The 12,128-nt window shown below is 39.2% G+C and overlaps 1 protein-coding gene across 1 annotated transcript in view; it reads left to right on the top strand.

Annotated features, from left to right (window-relative positions):
• LOC121458956 (semaphorin-3C-like) overlaps window positions 1-12,128 on the top strand; it is a 150,925-nt gene that overhangs the window by 62,602 nt on the left and 76,195 nt on the right. The gene's annotated exons all lie outside the window — the stretch shown is intronic.

The raw sequence follows: 12,128 nt of genomic DNA, 5'->3' as shown, positions 1-12,128 counted from the left end.
GGTATCCTCCAGTAGATAGACTTGAGTTCGGAATCCCATATCGAAAATAATCTTGGGAGGACCTAAGCTGACTTGGGAGTTGCTTTGATAGTCAAGCTAGGCTGATAAGGTCAACAAACAGCTCTGAAGAAACTCCAGTAACTCCTTGTGAAAAAAGCAATTTCATCCCTAAGAAATTTTATTTTATTTTTATAAGTAATTTGCATATCTCATGTGTATTGAAATATGGGAAACAAAAATTGCACTCAGTAAAGAAGGCCAAGGCCGTTGGCCTAGCATGTTATTACCTTCCACCAAAAAAAGGGAATATTTTCACAGATTCCTTGCACGTACTAAGACCAAGTTAATAGGATTACTGTGGAGGTTAGACAAGGCACTGTTTGTCACACGTTTTTAGAGAATATACTTATTTTGTGTAAGTAGATTGCGGATACAAATTTGGTCATATGAATGGTAGATCAACTGGGGGAAAATTGGGTAAAATCAAGGAAAATTGTTTTTATTTTTCATATTTACTTTTATGTTGGAATTAAGAACTATTTTTTCAAACTTTTGAGATGTTATAATTATTTGTATCAATAGACTGTACCTTAATAAAAAAAATAAGGCATTATTATGCCAGTTTTTCTTTAGCACAGTGAACACTTAAGCAACTCTAGATAAATGCTTGAAAGCCCAAACGTGCAGAAACATCTTATTCAAAGCAGAAACCCCCATCTTGATGCGAAGACCCCCAGCTATGACCCACAACCACATGGCTGCGATCCATCACATTGATTCACTCACTCAATTAGCTCCATGGCTTTGGAAGACAAATATTGTCTTCCATCTTTCAGGAAGGGATGCTAAAGCACCTACAGTTTAAATAAGTAGCCTAAAGCCACAGAACTCACCAAATTCGGAGCCAAGATCTGCAGATAGATCTTCAAGGGCCAGACTTAGTTCCAGGAAAATGTATTATATTAGAAACAAAATCCATGCATCTGTATGTTTTTTAATAAGTTGATTTTCAACTTGAATGTCTAAAGCTTAGTTTTCCATGATGGTTTTTTTTTAAAGACAGTCTTTATTATGTTCACATTATTTTTTTTTCCGAAGTAACAATCTTGCAGTATATTTTAAATGGAGGATCTACCAAGTCTTTGTCTCTGATAACACTAAATCAGAAGCAAGTTCCTTACTGGAAACCTGTCTGCCTATTCTTCTGGTTGTACAAGAAGTTGGCTTGCTTGAATTAATCCCATTAAATCACCTAAAGGGTTCAGTACAAAAGTGCCTCACCTTATCTCAACTATTTAAGCCCATTATTTTGATTAATAAAGTACATTTTGCCTTTTGGGATTCATGGATAAAAATGGCTGTTAAGTAAACAGAATAAAACATCGCATGTTGAAAGTATGAGACTACTTCATTAATAATCAGATTAAACTTCAATTTTCTGGTGTTTGTCGTATCCTCTTTTGTGCTTGCTTTATTTCTACCACTTCTGAGTGTGTTTTCCTTCCACTTGTATGTTGAAAATTACAAAGACAGTCATGGCTAATGTTTATATCGTGAAGGAGGCAGCATTTTGTAAAATAAACTTTGAGTCCCGTTTTCAACTTTTCTCCTTGTCGTACATGCAAAACTGGTAAATATTATGTTTCCCGAACAAAAACAAAGAAGTGCAATACCAGTGTCCTCTTGTGGGACACTGAGTGATACCATCTCAAATGCCAACCCATGACAGGAAGAATCAAATGGTTTCCCAGTGTAGCATGAAGGAAGGGAAAAGTTAAAGAACTGCTGTATCGGGGGAACATATGTGATGGCGAGGCTTTAAATCACAGGAAACATACGTGGATTCTCTGTTATTCTCTTGAAAGGAATCAAACGACAGTCTCATGACTATGAAGCATCCTCCCAAGGACGAGCCACGAACACTGCTGTGGTCACAGATCTTATGTATAAAACTGTGTCGGAGACACAAACAGAAGACAGCAGGAGAATGTGGCTCTGCGTTGCAGACTGACCAATGTATTTCAAACAAAATGAACTTGTTCTCTGCAGCTTTCCAAACTTGGGTCTTGTTTTAAAGCCAAGTACAATAATTTGGTTAAACAGTGAGTCACACTGAATGAAATAATATTTAGATAAAATAGCTATCACTTTAGAGAAACATCTCCACATATCTTTGTTCATAATGTCTGGCCCTTTAAGTTTGAGATGGGGCAATATGCAGTTTATTATATTTTTCCGGTACTCAAGTTGAAAGTGGTCTTTAAAAGTCATCAAATAAAACAGTAGTTCAAGAATTTACAGTGGTCGGGGGAGCTGGGTTGTTGAGTCCCGGGTAATCTAACTTACTAAAAACTGGGTGGTCCTCCATCATTCTGAAGGAATTAGAGGAATTTTTGGCAGCATGTAGCAGATTTCCAGTTAGTAATCTACATTGCCTTCTTCATGTCCTTCAATGGTTTGTTAGGTGCCACACAAGCAGAGAGTACTTGATATTATATATATACCACAGTGGTTTGTAGAGAAAGCTCGCATATCCTGAGCCTTAATCCTAGAGTAGTTGCAACAGAGCACCAGAAGACCTCTAGGTTACCTCTCTTTTGCAGTTGAAAAATCATTAAGAAAGTTATTAATAGGTCAAAAATTTCCAGTTTTTCCTATGCGTATTTATTTACCTATAGATATGCAATAATCTTGGCATACACATACTCTTATTCTTCTCTATACTCTTATAAGTACAACCTTTTTATTAGTTAAAACTGCCTTTCTAAAACCTCATACATGATTGTCCTACACTTTCTTGCATTTGTTGTTGTTGTTGTTGTTGTTATCGTAAGTGACTTGGGAACAATCCAGCAACCTGGGTTTGACATTTAAGAGTTTGAATCTTTACAGGCTGTTTTGGACAGTCAAGAAACTTGTTAGATTTTCTTTTGCATATTGATAGACCCATTCTTCTGACTAGATCATCCAACCAAAGTGGTCTTTGCCAATGCCAAGCACGCCTGAACAACATCCTTGATTCTTCCTCATGCAGTCCAGGTTTCCACCCAAGCTCCGTGTGCTCTCTAGGAAATCCTTTTCACTTTATTACTCATATTTGTCTTCAGGTCATGGTTTGCTCGACACTTCCTGGGCCCTAATAAAAGGTAGCTCCTCTTGACCTTACCCTCTTTGTCTTTTATTCCATGGTATGCATTTGAAGCCATGAGCCATAGTCTTGAGAATGATGCAGCAGTATCTGTTGAATGAAGAAAAGTCAAGAATTTCTTTCTGTCTAATCGTGAAGTCTTAGTCTTTGTTCTTTTGGTCTCCAGTATTCCTGAGTCATCTCGTTCACAGTGTCTGTGAATCACTCCTAGACTGTCCTTTTTGCAGATACCAAGACTTTTTTTTTAGTGACTCAGATATGATCAGTCTGTTGAAAGAAATGAATTATGTACAAATACAGACTTTGTGCAGAGACCTGGGAAAGACTGCGATTAAAGTAAACTGGGTAGACTTCACCATATGTGAGATCTCTTAATTTTGTTTCTGTGGAGTCTTCCTCCTAAAAGTTCCCATGCAGAAGTTACTAAGTGTCCGAGGAGGTCCAACATAAGTTATGAAAAATGGCAAATATCTAAAAATTTGTAATAGACAAATGATAAATGTTGTTCTAAGAATCTTTGCAGGCCTGGTTGTAGTGAAGTATGCTTTTAATCCCAGCACTCAGGGATGCAGAGGCAGGCCTATCACTGTGAGGTCAAGGCCATCCTGAGCCACAGAGGGAGTTCCAGGACAGCCAGAAACACTTAGAGAAAACTTGTCTTGAAAACAAACAAACAAATAAACAAAAGAATCTTTACAGGTATTGCAGTGGAACATAGGTGGGGTTAGTCTTGTTTCATTTCTAGGTATTTGTTCACCAGTAAACCTAGGTCCAGTCCTCATCCATGCCCAACACACACACACACACACACACACACACACACACACACACTGCTTAAACTATTTACCCTTCTCATTAAGTTAATCTACCACTCAAAAACTTAGACTATTCATATTTGACACTATTTTCTTCATGAACTTAGTAGTAGTTAATTAATTCCTTTTAAAAATAGCAGCATGGTGAAATGAGTTACAAATCTTTAAGATTGACTGGGCAGTGGTGACACCTGCTTTCAATCCTACCCAGCAGTCAGAGGCAGAGAGGCAGGCAGACCTCTGTGAGTTCAAGGTCAGCCTGGTCTACAGAGAGAGTTCCAGGAAGGCTCCAAAGCTACACAGAGAAATCCTGTCTCAAAAATTTACTGGTGTTTCATTTGTATTTTAATCAATAAAGCTTGCCTGAAGTTCAGAAAAGTAAAACAGCTACACTGGCCAGCCTTACAGACTGGGCACAATGATACACACCTTTAATCCCAGTAGACCCACTAGCTTTCTATAGAAACCAGGCGGTAGAGCTGCATGCCCCTAATCCCAGAACAAGAGAGGATTGTAAAATGGGAGGAAACAGATCTCAATCTTAGTTTTTTTCTGAGGTTTCCGGGAGGCGTGTTGACGATTTTTGGACCGAGATAAGGTAAGAGCCAGTGGCTGGCTGCTTTGTGTTTCTGGTCTTTGAGTGGAACCCCGATATCTGTGTCTGAGATTTTAGTAATCATTCTTTACACAAAAAGGAAGAGAATGACTGTATATAAGCAAGTATAATAAAAGCCAATTACATTTAATAGTGGTCTACTTTTAAAACAATTTCTAATTGGGTTTGTATAGCCTTCTCTTTGTCTTTGACATCCTGCTTCTGCTTTGCTGACCGCCTTGGGGCCACTGTGACTGAGTAGCTTGTGCTGCTGCACCTTTTCCCAGAGATGTCTAGGAAGCAGGTGTTGGGGGTATGCTTAGCCATTCACACGTTCGTTTCTGTGCTTATCTCTCAAATAGGTATGCAGAAGCAGGTGTCTTCTGGCTAAGAAGCATGGTGAATATTGGCCTCGGTATATCTGTGCCCTCCTCCCACAGCTTAGGAATAGGTTCCGATTTGAGTCTCTTATCCAGACGTGACGTCCTGCTAGTTCTGGGTCTCTGAAGGCATGTTGAAAACTGAATCTTCTTCATAAGTAAACCTGACTGTTGTCTCCCCAGTGAGGAACCTAAAATCCCCACCTACTATCATTCAAATCTCCTCAGTGAGTTTATAAAAAAAATCTGAAGTTAAGAATCTTTATTGAATTGAGGCACACAGAGAAACACAATATTGTTTGGGGAGGAAAATTGTAAAAGGAGCAGCCGGCAGCCGACCACTTCTTGCCACCGGACTCCCGGCCACCAGCTTGCTTTACCCAAAATAATTACACGGAAACTGTAATCATTTAAACACTGCCTGGCCCATTAGCTCTAGCTTCTTACTGGCTAACTCTCACATCTTGCTTAACCCATTTCTATTAATGTGTTTTCCCACTTGACTGTGGCTTACGCATGAGTCTAACCACCCTCCATCTTGAGTAGGAGAAGCATGGCGTCTGCCTGACCCTGCTTTCTTTCTCCCAGCATTCTGTTCTGCCTTCCCCACATACCTATGTTCTGACCTATCAGGCCAAGCAGTTTCCTTTATTAATTAACCAATGAAAGCAATAGATTGATAGAAGACCCTCCTAAATCAGAAAATAAAGTCTCTTTCTTTGGTGGAGCCTCATTGATTTTGAAGAAAGAACACAGTTTTGATGATATATGTGTTTGTATATATACTGTATACGTGTATGTGTGTGTGTGAAGGTTTTAGAAGTATTTTTCATTCCTTTGAGACTCATAGAAAAATAAAATGTACTCTAGACTCCCAGATAGTCCATAGTGATATCAACAAATATTTGTACTAAGTGATGTTTGCAATCAATGTAGAATGAATAGTTTACACAGTTATTTTATTGCTGTAGGAAACATAAGAACTGGTTACTAAACAACTTAGCTACCTGTATTACTTTTAATGCAAAAGAATAAATTGAAGGAGAAAGGAATAGTTTGACTTATGGTTTAAATGGAGCTATGTGATGGCTCTGGGAAAAGCATGTCAGCAGAAGCAGGCGGCTTCCGGTCACAATTCCCCCACCACTGGGAGGCAGAATGATGGCTGCTTGTGCTGAACTTCCATTCTCCACTTAATTCAGTGGGGAAACACAGCCCTTAGTATGGCACTGTCATATTCAGTGCAAATTAGCACAGTTAGCTCAATAACCTAATCTAGATAAACCCACATGGGCATGCCCATAGCCTAACCTATTCCGAGAGGCCTGCCTCCTACATGATTCTAAATTGGGGGAAGCTGGCAATCTCAACTATCCTGCTAAATGATGTAATTTTCTCTTGAATTTTCCAGACATTGCTTTGCAGGCATGAGGGTAGAGTAGGGATGCTATCTGTGGAAGCCCTGCACCTACAAGACAGGACTTAGGAATTCAGTCCCAGCAGCTGACTGCACATTTGACACTCCCTTGTTCCTTCAAAGACATACTTTGCCTCTTCACAACTTCCTTAATAAAAACCTTCATTTAAAAAAAAACTTGATGATATTTTTTCATTTTAATGATTCATGACCAAAGTAGTAGATTACAGACGTTAAAATACCTGAAATTGATTAGCAGAAACAGGTATGCGAATGGACAAAGACTTTTGTCTCATATTCAGAATCTTACATTCCTAAGACGAAGTATATTTTAACAGTTGGTGGTGTGTAGTCTCATCTTCTAACTTCCAAACATGGAGTTCCGAAACTTTGCAAATGTACTGCAAGATAGAAAAGCCAAAAAGAAAAATAAGAAAATAATCAGTAACTCAAGACCAGCCCTGATCTGATAGCTCAAGTCAGCTTTTTTTTTCTTCCCAGAGACAGGGTTTCTTTTTGTCAAGTCAGCTTTACTCACTCTGCCCTACTTACATTATCTTCAAATTCTTACTTGAGTTCTGCATTTAGTTAGAAAATTGCAGGAAGAATCTTGTGATTAAGAAGAATAATGTGTCTCATGGCTTTGAAAAACAAAGGAGCAAAGCAAGTTTGAAAATGGGGGATGGCAGACAGGAATGGCCAGCAGAAAAGGAACACAAAGAAAACACACAGGTAGTGATGACTCAGACTTTCAGGGAGGTAATCTAGCCAGCTCGCAGCAAGTTTGGAGACCAGCTTAAAACCTTGGACTCGATTCCAGATGTAATAGAATGCCATTCGAGACAGTTATGAAGCAGGAGTTTGGAAGCACAGCGGACATTGAACTGGCCATTTAGATATAAGTGTTTCGAGAATCAAAGGGGCATTATTGGTAATTACACTAGGCACGCAGGCCCAGACTGGATCTGTCTGCAGCAAACTGGAGTGAGACTCATTTTTCATAAAGGCTCCTTATGCTTGTTAATCTCCTCCCTTATGCAATGCCTGGGAAATCCATTTTGCGTCACAGTTGCCTTTTCCTGGCTGGGCTCACTGAATGGAGCTGTGTCCCTTTGTCCTCTCTTTATCCATGTGCCATTTTAGTGTCCCCACTCTAAATTACTCATCCATCAAGAGACGTAGATGATAGACCCATTTATCTTCACACGAAACATACCTATCATGCTGTCTGCATCAGGCCTCTGGGGCTGGCGTAGGGTGAGGAGAACCACGGCACGAAACTGTGACAGATTTGGGTGCCATTGCCTGCAGTCTGGTCTCTGCCTTTTCCAAAGCAGCAATGAAAACCCAACCCGCCGAGGCATTTCTAGTACTTCTTTAGATTCTGCACAGACCTTCGTGCACAGCAAGAACATGCCAGGACGCCAAGAGCGCCGCTGTCTTTAGGAAAGTGGGGACATCTGGTCTGCTCACAGATTAAAAACTATCCTTGGTTTGCAAATATTTCATGAGTGATTTTGTGACCTTGCTTGTGATGACCGGTGAAATTCACTGAATGTTAATGGTTCTGCAGTGGATCTAGAATCATACCGGGACCGAATACCAAAGCGTTGTGTAGGAATAGAGTGAGCTGAATGTTTAAAGTTTGATCCTTGATCTACTGAGGATCTCACAGATGGCTGCTCTTTGGGGCTGTTAACTTTGAGCAAATGTGGTTTTAACAGCCTTCCCGCTGTTCTCTGTTTACGTTAGGAATTAAGAATTATAATTTTACCGGATTGCCCTTTCAATTCCTTATCTCCTGGGTTTTCCTAAAGAGACAGGTAAAACTCAGTTTCTAGCCCAGTCTCAAAACACCGAGCCTCCAGAAGAAGATGAATCATGAAGCCCTCTCTACTTAAAACTCTTCCTAAGATAAGACATCCAGGAGAGGATGCTATCCTGTCAAAATCACTGTCTCTAAGGTCAAAGGCACGAAGGCTTTGAAATTTGCCCTGTGCTTTCTGCCTAAGGCACAGTAGAGGCTTCTCCGAAGACTGTTTCTGCAGGCCAGCTCCATACCACAGCAGAGCAAAGGAGCATCTTAAACTGCCCCTAGAGCTTATCTTGTCCCCTGCATCATCTGTTAGCGTGAAGCATCTCACCTACAGTGCTAACCTGGCCATAAATGCATGCCGGGTAAACAAACTGATAGCACAGCCTGAGCTCTCAATGTAATGAATGAGTCACCATTATATCCGCTTCGAACTGAGAGTCCCGGGAATTGATTTCAGTGCAGTAATTCTTTACCTAATCAGGGCCTTTGTAAGAGACAAAGACAGTGTAGTATTCTGAGGAAATGATTTCCCTTATTCGGAAGCATGACTCACGGTTATCATTCATAAAGGGATCCCCACAGATTCTACCAAGATCGTTGAATATATGAATGAAATTTTTAGTGGAAGAGATTCTCAACAATACTTGTAAGGCCCCATCAACACTCAGTTATTAAGACTGCAGGACAAAATGAGTCATCATGTACTTAGGAAAAGTGTAAGACTGACAGACATAATACCCTCCATACTGATGCATCTTCTCCTTGCTGTGATGAGACGTTAACCCTGCAGACTGAGGAGCTTATCATGCCAGAAGACCCTATTGTCCTTTCAAATGATTATATTCTCATTCTCAAGGCTCTCCATGGCTTCTATTATGTAGGCATGTTTTTCTGAGCATGCAAATATTAGGTTAGCAAATTATTCTGGGAATTTCCCTGAAAGAACCTTGGCATAAGGCGTGACAGTATTTTTCCATCATGAACATCTACTATCATGTGGCTATCAGGGCAGAAATATGTGCTTGTTCATGCTCCTTCCCAGGAGATTTTCCCCAGGAACTTGGAGACCTATGTTGCCCTTTGTGGAGCCACTGAGTTTTCTAATGCTCCGTACTGTATCCCCAGGCAAGACCTGAGAAACAATGCTGTATCTCTTATACTGCAAAAAAGGATGCTATCATTATTGGTGTTTGAAGTTAATGCAAGGCAAGTCCCTTTGCCTTGCTTAGAGGCAGTTCCTGCTAAAAAACAGTGCCTTCTACTCTCCACTGCAGACAAATCATTAGATCATTCCTTTCCTGTAAGTGTGACCAAGCCACTGGACCACAGACACCCATGCGGACTCTACATAGAAGGAAAAGACAGAGTCTTGGGTTGTTCTTTTTATGAATAAGATTCTCATTGCTTTTAACTCTCGCTCCTTTCTCCCCAACAGCTCCAAAGCTCAATTATCACCACTCATAGTAATTTAAGTAGCGTTTTAACAAAATACCCCAGGCTTCTATCCCCAAAGTGGCAGCTGTGAAGTAAATCTTCCTGGTTAACAGCTGTCAGTTGTCAATGGGATACAGATAATTAAATTCAAAGACGCTTTATGGTCAGAAAAGACAGATAACCCTTTGACCAGAAAAGCCTTTAACTTGATGTGGTTACTGCCCTCTCTGGCACTGACTCTAATTCATGACTTTGATTGTTTTCTTATGAAACAGGTAACAGAGAACTGGAAATTGCATTTGTGTTTTTATTTCCCAGCTAAGACCATGTGCTTGCTTTTATTTTATTGCAAGTTGGGGAACAAATGGTGAAAGAAACTAATGAGAGAGGGCAGGTGGGAGGGAAGGAAGGAGACATGGAGAGGTACTTGAGAAACCATCTACATCAGGTTGTATACAAACTGTGAGAGGCGGGGTGAGAAGGTAACAGGGACTCTAAATACAAGAGATGGAACAGCAAGCAAGAAAACCTAAAGTCAACGTTTCTAAAAGCCTGTAGATCTTTTGGTTGTGAGATATCCCTGCAACTGTGTAGTTTAAATTTTTTTTCTATAAATATTAATCTATATTTAGTATTACTATTACTAACTTAATAATTGGAACTTTAATGGTTTTACTCATTTTAAATATCTCTATTTATTAATTCATTTGTTTTCCATGGGAACATTCATTAGAAGCTATCGTTGCAATATATGTGTATATTATATACATACACATATTATATATAATATATAAAATACACGTACATCTATAATATATTTAATCAAAGAAATGTAGGCTTTTTTGAACTTCTCCCAAGCACATTTCAATGGAACTATAAGAGGAGGGAAGAAAAGAGAAAGTTGTATAATTATAGTTGTTTAAAATGTAAAACAAGAAGAAGAAGGTAGCTAAGTAAGCCATGGAGCATGAGCCAGGGACAGCTCTTCTCCATGGTCTCTGCTCCTGTGTTGGCTTCTCTTGATGATGAACACGAAAATGTATGATGAAACAATGCATGTTCTACGTACACACTTTCGCGTGCGCGCACTATGAAAACTAAACTCTTACTCATTTGCTGAAAAAACCAACTGGAGACACAGGATGCTTAGTCTGTTTATTTTTAGATACAAATATGCTGCTCTGCTATCATTGTGTACTATTGGCTAAAACTGTTCAGCTATATTATAGCAGACATTCCACGGTGGTGAACTGAACGAACTGAGTAAATCTGTGTGTGCCTTGTGTTCACGTTGTGTCTGGCGCTCACAGATGGGATTCTTGACTCCCTCTAAGAATCTTTGAAGTTTCTGTTTTGCTGTAAGGAAACTGTGGCCATTAACAATTGTTGCAGAAACATGACTTGGGTTCTCTGTCTCCAAATTTAGAATCAATATGTCATGAAATCAGAAACCTTAGAAAACATCCACTTTCAAAGCTTGTCACTGTTTAAAGTCATGGTCCCAAGATCAATGGAATTTAGGAACGTCTGTATAGAAGTCTTAAGTTTTGTACAGATTTTTACCTACAGAAAAAATTGCTTACACTGTGAGTGTTGACTTTGCTTATTGTTGTGTGTCTTCCTGCTTCTAAAAGTTTAGTTTGCAGGCAGATACTCAACTTAAAAGAAACTTAATGAGCTTGAGTCACTGATCACGGAGAGGTTCCAACTCTGGGGATTTACATATCTGAATCCATGCTTTCCCTTTGATATATTCATAGGCATGCTGTCATCCAAGTGGTGTTGCCTCCTGAAGGAAAAATAAGACAATAATTGTTTTCAAGTGACTTAGCAAAGCATATTAAGGTAGTGGAAATCACTGTGAGGAAATGTATCAATTATTTAGAGTTCTTTAGAGATGATCCTAAAATGGTGAATTACTGACTCTGAGAATAAAACATGGATAAAAAGTAAAACACCTCCATGCCATTAATTTCTCTCCTACTTACTGTACTGGCTGATGACTTTCACTGAGAAATCTGAGATTCCTGCAAATGCAAATAATTTTTGAATCATATAAACTCAGCACAAACTTTAACTTGCTCTTTTGTTTTAGCATAGAGCAATAAATAAATATATATGTCAGCAAACATTTTTAAATTAATTCTTTAAATCTAATTTTCTAAGAACTTCATATATGAATATTTCATCTACATAACTTCTTTTTCTCCCTTCTCTCTCTCCAACTTTTTTCATGTCTTCCCCTTTCAAATTCACAGTCTCATCGTTTTAATTATTATTTATAATATAAATATATATACACACATATGCACAAACACACATATGCATATGCACGCATACATACACACACACATACACATAACTTATTGAGTCAATTTAATGTCGTCTGTATGCATATGTCCAAGGATGACTACTTCGCATTGGACAACCTATATTGGAGCTTGCTTGTAGGGGAGATTGGTCTTTCCTTTCTTGGCAGCCATTGCCTACCAGTAGCTCTTCATTTATCGGCAGGACTTTGTG

The sequence above is a fragment of the Microtus oregoni genome, unplaced genomic scaffold (genome assembly GCF_018167655.1).
Source record: "Microtus oregoni isolate MIOR12 unplaced genomic scaffold, Mior012 000018F_ref0000195, whole genome shotgun sequence".
Classification (NCBI taxonomy): domain Eukaryota; kingdom Metazoa; phylum Chordata; class Mammalia; order Rodentia; family Cricetidae; genus Microtus; species Microtus oregoni.
Note: the sequence above shows the minus strand (reverse complement) of the source record. Positions and strands in the feature narration are given on the sequence as shown.